Source organism: Dendropsophus ebraccatus, chromosome 2 (assembly GCF_027789765.1).
Source record: "Dendropsophus ebraccatus isolate aDenEbr1 chromosome 2, aDenEbr1.pat, whole genome shotgun sequence".
NCBI classification, from domain to species: Eukaryota; Metazoa; Chordata; class Amphibia; order Anura; family Hylidae; genus Dendropsophus; species Dendropsophus ebraccatus.
The window spans coordinates 17,317,567-17,331,975 of record NC_091455.1 but is presented as its reverse complement, the minus strand read 5'-3'; positions in this window follow the sequence as shown (position 1 = coordinate 17,331,975).

Here is a 14,409-nt window from a genome sequence, read left to right as displayed (position 1 = left end):
CTGCTAATTTTGGTCATGTGGGTCTTATAAAGGAGTGCGAGCTGTTCAGAGAGGGAGAACTGTAAAACACGAACCACTATAATACTGCTCCTATATATAAGAATATAACTACTATAACCCGTGTGGACCAGAGGACCTGCGCGGTGGTACACGGGGCAATATGGCTTGATCAATTCATATACAGACACTCTGGTGTTGATTTTTAATATAGGCCTAGCGGCATTAGTATCAGCCATAGATGGGATGTGCAGCAGTTCCACTCTCTCCAGTTCGTGTATAACTACTATAATACTGCTCCTATATACAAGAATATAACTACTATAATACTGCTCCTATATACAAGAATATAACTACTATAATACTGCTCCTATATATACAAGAATATAACCACTATAATACTGCTCCTATATACAAGAATATAACTACTATAATACTGCTCCTATATACAAGAATATAACCACTATAATACTGCTCCTATATACAAGAATATAACTACTATAATACTGCTCCTATATACAGGAATATAACTACTATAATACTGCTCCTATATACAAGAATATAACTACTATAATACTGCTTCTACGTACAGGAATATATCTGCTATAATAATGTATACAGTATATCCACTCCGCCTAGAATTATGAATGGGAATAGGAGATGATCGATCTGTCAGGTGGCGGTTGGGTTCTATATGAAGGAAACATACATGTCTTCTTAGTGAATCTATTACCAGAGCGGCTGTGCGTTATATAACTCATGCGGTGGCTTCCTGTCACTTCTACACGCTCCCATTATATAATTGACACTTTATGGTGGATGTGGACAACGACATTCCTGCAGGGGCTGAGTCACTGACAGGAGATTTATGGCCTCCGTTGCGGCTTCTTCTTCCTCCAGAAGAACATTTATGTAACATCAGCCGATAAGGTGAAACTTATAATGTAGTGGAGGAGATTATAAGAAGTGAACGTTATTACAGAGAATGCGTATGAGGTAACTCTCTAGAGAATCATAAACCACAGGAAACCTCCATCCGCGGAGAGTCTGAGGGTCCGTTATACATCCCAGCGCTAGAGTCATTCCTGTACTTCCCAGCAGCTGGTTTGGAGTGCTAGCTCTGAGGACCAGGTGTGGACTCCACATTATTCCCAATTATAAAGGGTTTCGAAGGGTAAAAGTCCAACAGATTAATGGTCCAAACATAGCCGGGGGTCTATCAGACCTCTAGGATTTACAACCCACATGAACCCCCAGGTATAGCAGAGGTGGTCATGCATGTACATTTCCCTCTCTATCATAAGGCCATGTTCACACAACGTAAGTTCCGCACTAATCACAGCGTTGTTGCAACAGCCGTGATTGGTACGGAACCTACGTTGTGCTGCAGGCTGAGGGAATCATGGCCAGAGTGTATACACAGGGTATACACTCTGGCCGAGATCTCTAGCGGCGCTGTAGAAAATTGACCCTGACAGTGCACACAATGGAGCGTGCGGCTCCGGCCGCACTCTCCATTGTGTATAGTGGGGAATTCTGATGCAGGCGCGCACGGATGCCCCCGCATCAGAACTCAGCGGCGAAGATCATGATCTTTTCTGAGACCGGCCGTTCCATGACCCGGCCGGTCTCTTACAACATGCTAACATGGCCTAAGGGTATGTGCACGCTGAGTATTTCTCACGCAATTCCGCACGGATTCCACCTCAAAATATGCACGGAATTCCGCCTGTTTAAATGCAACATTGCTCTTTTCTACAGAACAAAATGGGAATTCTGTTTGTCCGTGCACACAGTGGAAATTTCTGTCCGAAATCCGGATTCCGCTCGAAGATCGGGTTAATTCTTTGGGCAGATTGCCCTGGCGGAATTCCGTAGAACTCTATGGGAGTTAATTTTTCTCGTGGAATTCGGTGGGAATTCTACAACAATTCTGCAAGTGCTATAAAATGAGCGGAATTCCGCGAGAATTGCTCAGTGTGCAAATACCCTCAGAGGGAATTATGGGGGCAGCCATTGTCTCCTCTCTGCCTATTTTTGGCTGGACGAGATTTCCTAAAAGGGAATGTGTCACCTAGATTTTCTTTTACTGATTAGAGTCACATACTAAAAGTTTTTCTTTTATGCTAATCTGTTTTTATTTTCTGACTGTAATTTTTTTCTATTTCCCTTTTTGTATATTGTTATGGGGCGGCCATATTGCCTGGGCTGTTCTCAACAGCATTTAGTGACATGCTTTACAGCAAGACTCATGGACATAGAGGACAATATACAAACTCTGATCCTTGACATGAATGCAAAACATCATTGAACGTGCACTGTGACCTGTGAAGAGACCATTCCACAGGGAGCTGCTATTGTCTCCTCTATCTACTGGTGTCGCATGACGCTGCAATGCTGTACGGATCACTTTACAGCAGTCTTCTCTTATCACCACAGACACAACAGGAAGTCTCAGCTTAGTTTTACCCCAGTGGTGAGAATGAAAACGGCAAGATTTCAGGATTATTTTATAATATAGAAGGAAAAATGGAAAATGAGAAAAAAATGTCACCAAAATTTGATGCACACTTACACTTACATTTTTTGCTCTCTACTGCCACCCCTGGTGGACAATATTAGTGTCTTAAAAAGGGATTGTTGCAAAGGTACAGCATGTCTGTACCTTTGTGGCACTCTGCCCCGATGACCTCCGGAGTTTTCCAAAGACTTCGAGGAATCAACATCTCAGGAACTGGTGTAAGTGACCTCTACATGGGTTCCCTCCTGCAGCACCAGTTACCATCTGCCTCTGTACCTCCATTATCTTGAAAACATTCAGTAAAAGTTACCCCTTTCAAATCATGGCACCTCGCTTTATATTACAGTCATCCACCTACAGCAATACCAGGTCATAGACTTTCCATCTATACGGGCCAGTCATCCACAAAGCCACCTGTAACATCCAACATTCCCTTTAAGCTGCGTGGCGCGCGGCTGCTCGGCTGACAGGAAGGCCCCGCTCACTGCCTCCAGCCACCCGCTCAGCCCGAGATGCAGTGGCGTCGCTAGGCATGAACATTCGGGGCCCAGGCCTGAATGAATTCAACCTAGTTCCGAAAGTTTTTGCCATCCCACCAGCGTCAAAAGAACAGCAGCCGGGGCCTCTGATAGATCACTATCAGAGGCCCCAGACTGCTGTTACTTCGGCGCTGGCGGGCCAAGGGAGCGGGATCAGCCTAACCTTGTCAGCAACTTAGTGCCCGACGTATGCCTGGACGCCACTCCAGTGATGTCACCCCGCTCTTCATTGGACGGAGGGCCGCAGTGGACAGCTGCACATTCCTGCTCTGCCTCTCTCCTGCACTCCAGTGATGTCACCCTGCGTCCACTAGTCCGCCACAGCCGGCCGCAGCAGCACCAAGCTTTTTCCCCCCTGCGCTCCTCCACCTCAGACTGCTGAACTGGGATGAGTATTGTTACCCCTGGGGGGGTCTAAGGTTACTGTGTGTATTTGGGGCAGGGGGATGGTGGTCTGCTGGGATAGTGTGTGAGGTCAGGTGGGGGAGTGTGTGTGGGGATTGGGGAGTGGGGATGGGGGTAAGGTGGGGGAGTGTGTGTGGATGGGGCAGTCAGGTGGGGTAGTCAGTGTGTGTGGGGATGGGGGTCAGGTGGGGGAGTGGGGGGGGTCAGGTGGGGTAGTTTGTGTGTAGAGGGGTCAGGTTAATTGCAGGCAGAGGGGGGAACTTAACAGATGGATACAGCAGGGGGCATTATTACTATGTAGGGGGCACAGCACTGGACATTATTACTATATGGGGCACAGCAGGGGGCATTATCACTATATGTGGGTGCACAGCAGGGGCATTATCACTATATGGGGGTACAGCAGGGGGCATTATTACTATATGGGGTGCATAGCAGGGGGCATTATTACTATATGGGGGTACAGCAGGGGGCATTATTACTATATGGGGGTACAGCAGGGGGCATTATTACTATATGGGGGTACAGCAGGGAGCATTATTACTATATGGGGGTACAGCAGGGGGCATTATTACTATATGGCGGTACAGCAGGGGGCATTATTACTATATGGGGGACACAGCAGGGGACATTATTACTATATGGAGGGCACAGCAGGGGATCCTACATACATGGGGCATCCTATTTAACTACTCACTTTACTGTGCATGGCACCAAACAGTGGAATTGCTACTGTATGTACCCTATATGAGGGGTAAAGAGAAAGAAGTTGTTGTAAAAGTGCGGAGCCTAATATGTTTTTCTGGCAGGTTCTGAAGAAAAGAATTGTAGTTGCAAGAAATCATCATGGTGGCCTGGGCCAGATGGAGAGGAAAAAAGAACACCTCAGATCAAAGAAGACGTCACCTGTGAGTCACTGAATGGGGTTTTTGCATTTTGTAGAACGTTATCTGGTAGGAGTTCCCCGAGGTAGAAAAGGTTGGGAAACACTGGCCTAGAGGATAGGGGCTAGGGCAGAACTCCCAGAGGCTGTGTGTACAGGGGGAGCTGGGAAGGAGCTGCCTGGGCCACTCTTGCAGTGGTGTGCACCACTGGGGTGTACCGCTACCTATTACTAGGACCGATGTTCCTGTGTCAAGTTTTTGATCTGCCCAACTTTGTCTGACCATTGCTCAGCTCTCTTGCCATTCCGCTCAGCTGTGGCTGAAGCTTAGAGGGAACATTGGTAACATCCCTGGATGGACTACTACCCTCAGCTGCCCTAACTACTCCCCCGTAACCCCCCTCTGTGGCTACAAGACGACTCCATCTTAGTGACAGTGATGGAGGATGTATAGTATGGTGTTGCCCATAGCAACCAATCACCACCCAGCTTTTATTTTTCATATTATGTTGGTAAGATCATTGGTTGCTATGGGCAACAAAGAACCTTACTATAGGACAGTGTAATAAATCTCCTCTTATAAGGGGGCATGTGAACAGAGCATCTACCAATACTGCAGAAATACTCTGTGCCGCTGTGGTACTAATGCATTCATTACAGATTATTCAGACACACTAGCCGTGAGCTGGTACAGGCAGCGACGGACGCCACCGAGATGACAGGGACATAAAGGCAGTAGAGGGATACATTGGGACATCACGGTCAGCTCAGGTCTGGGGTCCTGTTTGCAAACATGTTCTGGTTATAAAAGAAAAAATGAGGACATAATAAAATTGTACGAATTCTACTCTTTGGCGGAAACAATGAAGGTTTTTTCTGCGTTATTCACTGTCAGGCTGACCTTGTGGAGGCAGCCGCTGATAATACATACACAGCGCATGATGAAACCCAATGTAAGAGGAGCAGCAAGCAAGGATGGAGTCACACTGCCACCTGCTGGTCACCACCCAAACCTCCTCTAGGTTTGGCAATTTATGTTAGACAGAGTCAGAGTCCTCCTACTATTATTATTATTATTATTATTATTACTACTACAACAACTATTAATATTATTACTTCTACGACAACTATTATTACTACTACTATTATTATTATTATTATTATTATTATTATTACTACTATTACTATTACTTCTACAACAACTATTATTATTATTACTACTTCTACGACAACTATTACTACTACTACTATTACTACTACTACTATTATTATTATTATTATTATTATCATTATTATTACTACTGCTACTCTTACTACTATTATTGCTAATATTACTACAATAATAATAATAATTATTATTATTAACCCTTTCTAAAGTTATCCTTTCATTATACATTTAATATTAAAAGGTCAAAAGTGTATTGGTCCCGTTAGACAGTGCGATCATTTAAAGGGGTACTCTGGCAAAAACCTTTTTCTATCAAATCAACTGGTTTCAGAAAGTTATAAAGATTTGTGATTTACTTCTATTAAGAAATCTCCAGTCTTCCAGTACATATCAGCTGCTGTATGTCCTGCAGGAAGTGGTGTATTCTTTCCAGTCTGACACAGTGCTCTCTGCTGCCACCTCTGTCTATGTCAGGAACTGTCCACAGCAGGAGAGGTTTTCTATGGGGATTTGCTGCTGCTCTGGACAGTTCCTGACATGGACAGAGGTGGCAGCAGAGAGCACTGTGTCAGACTGGAGAGAACACACTACTTCCTGCAGGACATACAGCAGCTAATAAGTATGGTAAGACTGAAGATGTTTAAATAGGAGTAAATTACAAATCTTTATAACTTTCGGAAACCAGTTCATTTGAAAAAAAAAAGATTTTTACCTGAGTGCCCCTTTAACGACCTTGATGTGTCGATTTGGCTTTTCCAGCGATCTTCATTTGGACTGACAGAGAAATCGTTTAACCCCTTCACGTCAGTAATACGTTCCTGACTGTGAAGGGGTTTGATGTGTGCGGGACCGCTACAGTGAGAGCGGTCCCGCACACATCAGTGTGTCCGGGGCTGAGGATAATGAGAGGCAGCTGACATCTATAGCAATCGCAGTGTTTAAGGTACTCAGTGACAGGACAAGCTCCTGTCATCGAGTGATCGGGACCCCCGCAGCCATGCTGCTGGGGTCCCGATCGCTTGTGCCAATGGGCGGGGGTAATCCACTCACCTCCGTCCTGTTCGATTGGCCATCTATGGATAAAGTCTGCTTTCAGGCAGGCTCTATGCATAGATCGCCGATTACACTAATCTATGCTATGCTATCTAATGATTGCATGTTTTACAAAGAAAAAAATGGTAAAAAAAGTGTAATAAAAAACGTTTTTATTGGTATTTTAGAAAAAACCTTATAACCCCCCCCCCCCACACTTATGTAAGTGGGGGGGGGGGGAAAGCACCAGGATTGCTGATTTCTTAAAATTATGTTTCAGGAAAAAAAATGACACCTCAACCAGCCCTGTAGGTAGAAAAATAAAACCTCTATGGCTTTTAGAAGGCGGGGAGGAGCATCAATGGACATCAATCAAATGGACATCAATGGTCTTGGTCTTGAAGAGGTTAAAAACTTGTTGTTTCGATCATTCAAACATCGTTGAACAGATCACAAATTTTTGATTATCATCCATCTGAAAGGCCCATAAAATAGGTCACAGTACATTCACATGCAACAGATCTCTGCAACTGAAATCAGTCATGTATGTGAATAGGGCCCCATTTGTATTATAGTAGTTATCCAGGATTAGGAAAACATGGCTGCTTTCTTTCAGAAATAGTGCTATTCTTGTCTTCAGGTTGTTTTATAATGGTATTATAATTCAGTTCCATTCACTTCAATGGAACTGAGCTGCAATACATCACACAAACTAAAAAGCTCCAGTCTTCCAATACTTATCAGCTGCTGTATGTCCTGCAGGAAGTGATGTGATTTTTCCAGCCTGACACAGTGCTCTCTGCTGCCACCTCTGTCCATGTCAGGAACTGTCCAAATCCCCACAGAAAACCTCCCCTGCTCTGGGCAGTTCCTGACATGGACAAAGGGGGCAGTATAGTCTATCAGAAGGGAACAGTGGACACAGGAACATTGCCCCTTGCCTCAGTGTCTATGGGACTGGTGGAGATAGCAGAGAACAGCTCTTAGCTTTGTCCAAGACAATGAATGGAGCTGCAGAAACACAACCACCTCTCCATTGTGCCAAGAGACTCGGGACCCCTGTTCTGAATACCTTAGGGGGTCCTACTGATGTAGCCTGATCAGAAATAGCCCAAGAGTTACGCGGATAAACTAACCTAAAACACAGTATATGGGATAAGATCCGTTTTAATTAGTTCTGAACAGATATAATTTGTTTCGTATGATAATATACACTTCTAATTAATAATTACAGTATACAAGAAATACATACATTATCCCCATACATATTATCATCCTACAGTTCTATTTCCTTGTCCATTTAGCCCCCACCGTCCTAATGCTTCTTCCAGCCATCATTCTCTTCTCTGTGCCCCTTGTTGTAGTTAGGTCCTTTCTGTGTCCTCACTCTGTAGGTAGACCCCTTCTCTGTGCCCCTGTGCTGTAGTTAGGCCCTTTGTGTCCTCACTCTGTAGGTAGACCCCTTCTCTGTGCCCCTGTGCTGTAGTTAGGCCCTCTCTGTGTCCTCACTCTGTAGGTAGACCCCTTCTCTGTGCCCCTGTGCTGTAGTTAGGTCCTTTCTGTGTCCTCACTCTGTAGGTAGACCCCTTCTCTGTGCCCCTGTGCTGTAGTTAGGCCCTTTCTGTGTCCTCACTCTGTAGGTAGACCCCTTCTCTGTGCCCCTGTGCTGTAGTTAGGCCTTCTATGTGTCCTCACTCTGTAGTACAGTCAGGAAACTGTAGGCGAACACACAAGTGTCCATTTAACATGTCCAAGGCCAAAACTCACTGTTCCATGGATGAACGATAAGAGCAGCTCCAGGGTCATTGTGTCTAAGGGAAACAGGCAAGACGCCAGGGGGCAAAATAGCAAAAGTTGTGTCACTCACTGAGCAGTAGAGAAACATGAGATGGATCAAGATCTCTGCAGAGAAACATGGCCGGTCAGATGGATCCAGATTTCTGTGGAAAAACATGGCCGGCCAGATGGATCCAGATCTCTGTGGGGAAACATGGCCGGTCAGATGGATCCAGATCTCTGTGGAGAAACACGGCTGGTCAGATGGATCCAGATTTCTGTGGAGAAACATGGCCGGTCAGATGGATCCAGATCTCTGTGGAGAAACATGGCCAGTCAGATGGATCCAGATCTCTGTGGAGAAACATGGCCCGTCAGATGGATCCAGACCTCTGTGGAGAAACGGTGCAGTGTACAGGAACACAGGTGCCACGGCTAAGTATCTGTATGTTGTTAGTTGACACTGTGGTATTTTCTAGAAGGTTCCTATACTCCTCTGTATTATGTGTCTCAGACCTGTAGTATTCACTTTTGGCCACAAAATGGCGCCACTTTTTATTTCTATATTCTTTTACAACACATTGAAGGTCTGGGGTGTTTTGCCATTCATGTCCCATTCTCTGGCCTATCAGATCCCTGTTCTAGAAAGTTTCCACCAATGGGAAGTTGATTTGCCTTAAAGTTCCTCCACCAATGGAGGATCAGCCCATATATATATATATATATATATATATATATATATATATATATATATTAGTACTGAGTCTGGGAGTTGTCGTCCAGTGATAGTGTTCCTGACAAGTTTCGTCACTGCCTGGCCCTTGTCCCTGCAAAATACTATTTCCTTCACAAGTACACAAGTATTCCTCAGCAAATGATTGCCTGCTAAAAGCCCTAAAGAGGGGCAAATACTGTCAAGGGGACCTCCAACCAGTCTACATCCTGGGTGACCAGTCTCTCCAAGTATTTCTCAGGAGGTCCTTCAACTGTCCAGGACTGTCCCTAGCATGTTGGTTAATTAGCACTTAAAGCCAAAGTCCCCCGCTGATACTGCTCGATCACCTTGGGTAATCTCGAGAGATGTTAAGTGATCTATTCCAGCAATAAGTGGTATTCTCCAATACCATATTCCTCTATCAAGATACAAGTATTAAGGTCTCTATGACTGCTTAGACAGTTTAGAACTCCCCTGGTAGCCCCCTAGCTACTCTGCAGTCTTCTAGCTAAAACCTACTAAAGAGACTCTTGCAACTCAAGTATGTCCTATCCAAAACTATTTAAGTATTACAAGGGATTTGGTAATTATCCTCCAGTTCAACCCGCTGTATAAACTTGCTCTTAAAAGTTACCGTGTAGTGTCACTTTAAGAGTTGTTTAGTAAAACATTTGCGTCATTACGTTATCCTGGACTCTGTGGTTCAGCTGCTCTACACGTACAACCCTTTAAAAGAGCGTGTGTTAGGGACCAAGGGAGGTTACCACACATAGCCGGTCGGATGGATCCAGATCTCTATGGAGAAACATGGCCGGTCAGATGAACCCAGATCTCTATGGAGAAACATGGCTGGTCAGATGGATCCAGATCTCTGTGGAGAAACATGGCCGGTCAGATGGATCCAGATCTCTATGGAGAAACATGGCCGGTCAGATGGATGCAGATCTCTGTGGAGAAACATAGCCGTCAGATGGATCCAGATCTCTGTGGAGAAACATGGCCGGTCAGATGGATCCAGATCTCTGTGGAGAAACATGGCCGGTCAGATGGATCCAGATCTCTATGGAAAAACATGGCCGGTCAGATGGATGCAGATCTCTGTGGAGAAACATAGCCGTCAGATGGATCCAGATCTCTGTGGAGAAACATGGCCGGTCAGATGGATCCAGATCTCTGTGGAGAAACATGGCCGGTCAGATGGATCCAGATCTCTGTGGGAAACATGGCCAGTCAGATAGATCCAGATCTCTGTGGAGAAACATGGCCGGTCAGATGGATCCAGATCTCTGAGAAGAAACATGGCCGGTCAGATGGATCCAGATCTCTTTGGAAAAATATGGCCGGTCAGATGGATCCTGATCACTATAGAGAAACATGGCCGGTCAGATGGATCCAGATCTCTATAGAGACACATGGCCGGTCAGATGGATAAATTTGGTCACCTAGTGGGATCTATGCCAAAATGAATCGCTGTGGTTCTGAAGGCCAAAGGAGGTCCAACTCGCTACTAGATTGGAGGCTCCAAAAAGAGGCCATTCAGTGAATACTAGATATAGATAGAATATAGATACAATAAAGGGGACACTTGGTATATATGAAAGCTATAGAAGATTCATTTTCCCACCTAGATTGCAGCAGATCATGCCTTAAGCCTATTCTGCGGGAGGATATATGTGATGATAATGTGGAGTCTCTTTGGGTAGAAATAAGGGGAGGGAGGAAGAATAATAAAATTCTTATAGGAGTGAGTTATAAACCTCCAAGTATAGTGGAAGAATCAGAAAATCTTCTTATAAGACAAATAGATGTGGCAGCGAAGCAGGGGAAGTCATTATTATGGGGGACCTTAACTACCCAAATATAAACTGGAAAGCAGAAACCTGCAGCTCCAGGAAGGGAAGCGTGTTTTTGGAAATAGTAAAAGATAATTACCTTTCCCAACTAGTAGAGGAACCAACAAGAGGGGGGGGCCCTTCTGGACCTGATCTTAACCAATAGGCCAGACAGAATATCAAAAATAGAGGTGGGGGGTCACCTAGGTAATAGTGACCATAACATAGTAAGTTTTCAATTATCCTTCTATAAAATGATTAGCAGAGGGGCTACAAAAACATTAAATTTCAGGAAGGCTAATTTCCAAAAACTAAGAGAGGACCTTGGGAACATAGACTGGGACAATGCCTTCAGAAATAAAAGTACACAAGAGAAATGGGACATATTTAAGAGCATCCTGGGTAAATCGTGTGAACGACACATACCATATGGGAATAAAAGTAGTAGAAATAAGAGAAATCCAATGTGGTAACTACAGCTGTAAGGGGTGCAATAAATGATAAGAAACAAGCATTCAGACTACTAAAACAAGAAGGTAGTGGGGAAGCATTGAGCAACTATAGACAGAAGAATAGAATGTGTAAAACGCAAATAAAAGAAGCAAAAATAGCAACAGAAAGAAGGATAGCCACAGAAAGTAAAACAAATCCCAAAATGTTCTTCACCTATATAAATAACAAAAGACTTAAAACCGAAAATGTTGGTCCCCTCAAAAATAATCTGGGTGTAATGGTGGAGGGGGAAGAGGAAAAGGCCAATCTACTAAATACATTCTTCTCTACTGTATTCACAGAGGAGAATCCCATAACAGACGATATGACTAGGGATAATGTTAATCCTCCCATAAATCTCACCTGCTTAACACAACAAGACGTGGGGAAACGCCTTAAAAACATTAAAATCCATAAGTCACCGGGCCCAGAAGGTATCCATCCTAGAGTTTTGCAAGAATTAAATACTGTGTTGGACAGACCGTTATTCCTATTATTTAAAGATTCTATTACGACAGGGATTCTTCCACAGGACTGGCGCATAGCTAATGTGGTACCAATATTCAAGAAGGGGTCAAGGAGTGATCCTGGAAACTACAGGCCCGTAAGTCTAACATCTATAGTGGGTAAAGTATTTGAGGGGATTGTAAGAGATGCTATACTGGAGTATCTTAATGAAAATAATCTTATGACTCAGCACCAGCATGGATTTATGAGGGATCGGTCCTGTCAGACTAATCTGATCGGCTTCTATGAAGAGGTAAGTTATAGACTGGACCTGGGGGAGGCTGTGGATGTTGTGTATCTGGACTTTTCAAAGGCATTTGATACTGTGCCGCATGAAAGGTTGGTCTACAAAATGAGGATGCTGGGACTGGGGGAAAACGTATGCAAATGGGTAAGTAACTGGTTGTGTGATAGAAAACAGAGGGTGGTCATTGATGGAACATATTCAGATTGGGTTTTAGTTACTAGTGGGGTACCACAGGGGTCAGTGTTGGGTCCACTTCTTTTTAATATTTTTATTAATGATCTTGTAGAGGGGCTACAGAGTAGAATCTCCATTTTTGCAGATGATACTAAACTGGGTAAAGTAATCAGTACAGAGGAGGATAATATATTACAGAGGGATTTGGAGAAGCTAGAGGCTTGGGCGGAGAAATGGCAAATGAAGTTTAATGTGGATAAATGTAAGGTTATGCATTTGGGCCATAGAAATAATAAGTACAGTTATGTGCTAAATAATAAAACACTGGGTAAAACTACTTCCGAAAAGGACCTGGGGGTATTGGTGGACAGTAAACTCAACTTTAGTGATCAGTGCCAGGCAGCAGCTGCCAAGGCTAATAAAATAATGGGGTGCATCAAAAGAGGTATAGATGCTAAAGATGAGAACATAGTTTTGCCTCTTTATAAATCACTAGTCAGACCACATATGGAGTACTGTGTACAGTTTTGGGCACCGGTATATAAGAAGGACACAGCTGACCTAGAGCGGGTGCAGAGGAGGGCAACAAAGGTCATTAAGGGAATGGGTGGGTTACAGTACCAGGACAGGTTATCACGCTTGGGGTTATTTACGCTAGAAAAAAGATGTCTTAGGGACGATCTGATCACCATGTACAAATATATGAATGGACAGTACAGAGATCTTTGTAGTGGTCTTTTTACTCCTAGGTCTGTAACCATGACAAGGGGGCATCCTCTACGTCTAGAGGAAAGAAGATTTCATCATCAGCATCGACGCGGGTTCTTTACTGTACGAGCGGTAAGACTGTGGAACTCTCTGCCACATGATGTTGTCATGGCTGATTCAGTAAATAAGTTCAAGGGAGGCCTGGATGCTTTTCTTGAAAAATATAATATTACCAGTTATGGGCATTAGATTTCTGGTGATACGTTGATCCGGGGATTGTTCTGGTTGCCATTGCAGTCGGGGGAGGGGGGGGAGTTTCTCCCTGTGGTGGGGCGTTTGTCTTCTGCCCCATAGGAGTTTTTCGCCTTCCTGGATCAACACAGTAGGATTTTCCTAGGTTGAACCTGATGGACTCTTGTCTTCTTTCAACCTTATTTACTATGTTACTATGTTAGATCTGGGGCCTCAGTTTGCAGCTATTCCGGCACATTACACCAGACCTCAGCGCGTTTTACCACTTTGTGTAGTACAGGTGTACGCGCCACATGTTCTGCAGGTGTCCTATACCACCCGGCGGTTTTTCCAAGCATTTTTACAACACAGAATATATTATTAGATCTTAAGTTGATATCCAAAAACAGCTGCTGATTTACATATTCACCCAAGCCTAAAATAAACGTATGCAGCGAAAGATGCCAGCTGTGCCCAGATGCCAGCACCAGGGGTAGTGGGGGCCGCACAGATCCTCAGTCAACCTAAGTCTGTAGAGAGAAGGGAAAATTATGATATGTGATGATGGATGAAGTGACAGATCCAAGCAATTAGATGTAGCAGAGCTTATTTTGTCATTTCAGTATGTTATGGATGGGGAACGTTCAGCCCTCCAGCTGTTGCAAAACTACAATTCCCATCATGCCTGGACAGCCAAAGCGAAGCTTTGGCTGTCCAGGCATGATGGGAATTGTAGTTTTGCAACAGCTGGAGGGCTGAACGTTCCCCATCTCTGCACTATGTCACTTAATGACAAAGTCAGCTCTGCTACTTCTGAGCTCCCCAGTATTGTCCTGTAATGGCCCAGTGGGTATCATTTATTGGTCCCAGTAACAGATTGCAGCAGTGGAATCACGGGGGTGATGGGGCCACGCGTCCTGTCTAGCACATTGCTGCATTCCTCTCGGCCTGGGAGGACACAACATGGGGCCACTGGAGAGTCTGCAGCTGTCTGAGGCCTGAGAGGAGCCTCTTGCATCGCAGCCAAGTGTTAGTTGTACATTCCTGCCTGTACATAGCGTGACTCGCTCCTCACTGTGACCATACATAGCCTGGACGTATATGCAGCACGGGACACCAGCCTTCCACGTTTACAGGTCATGTGCCTCAATACAAGGCAACGCATGGAGATATTCATATCAA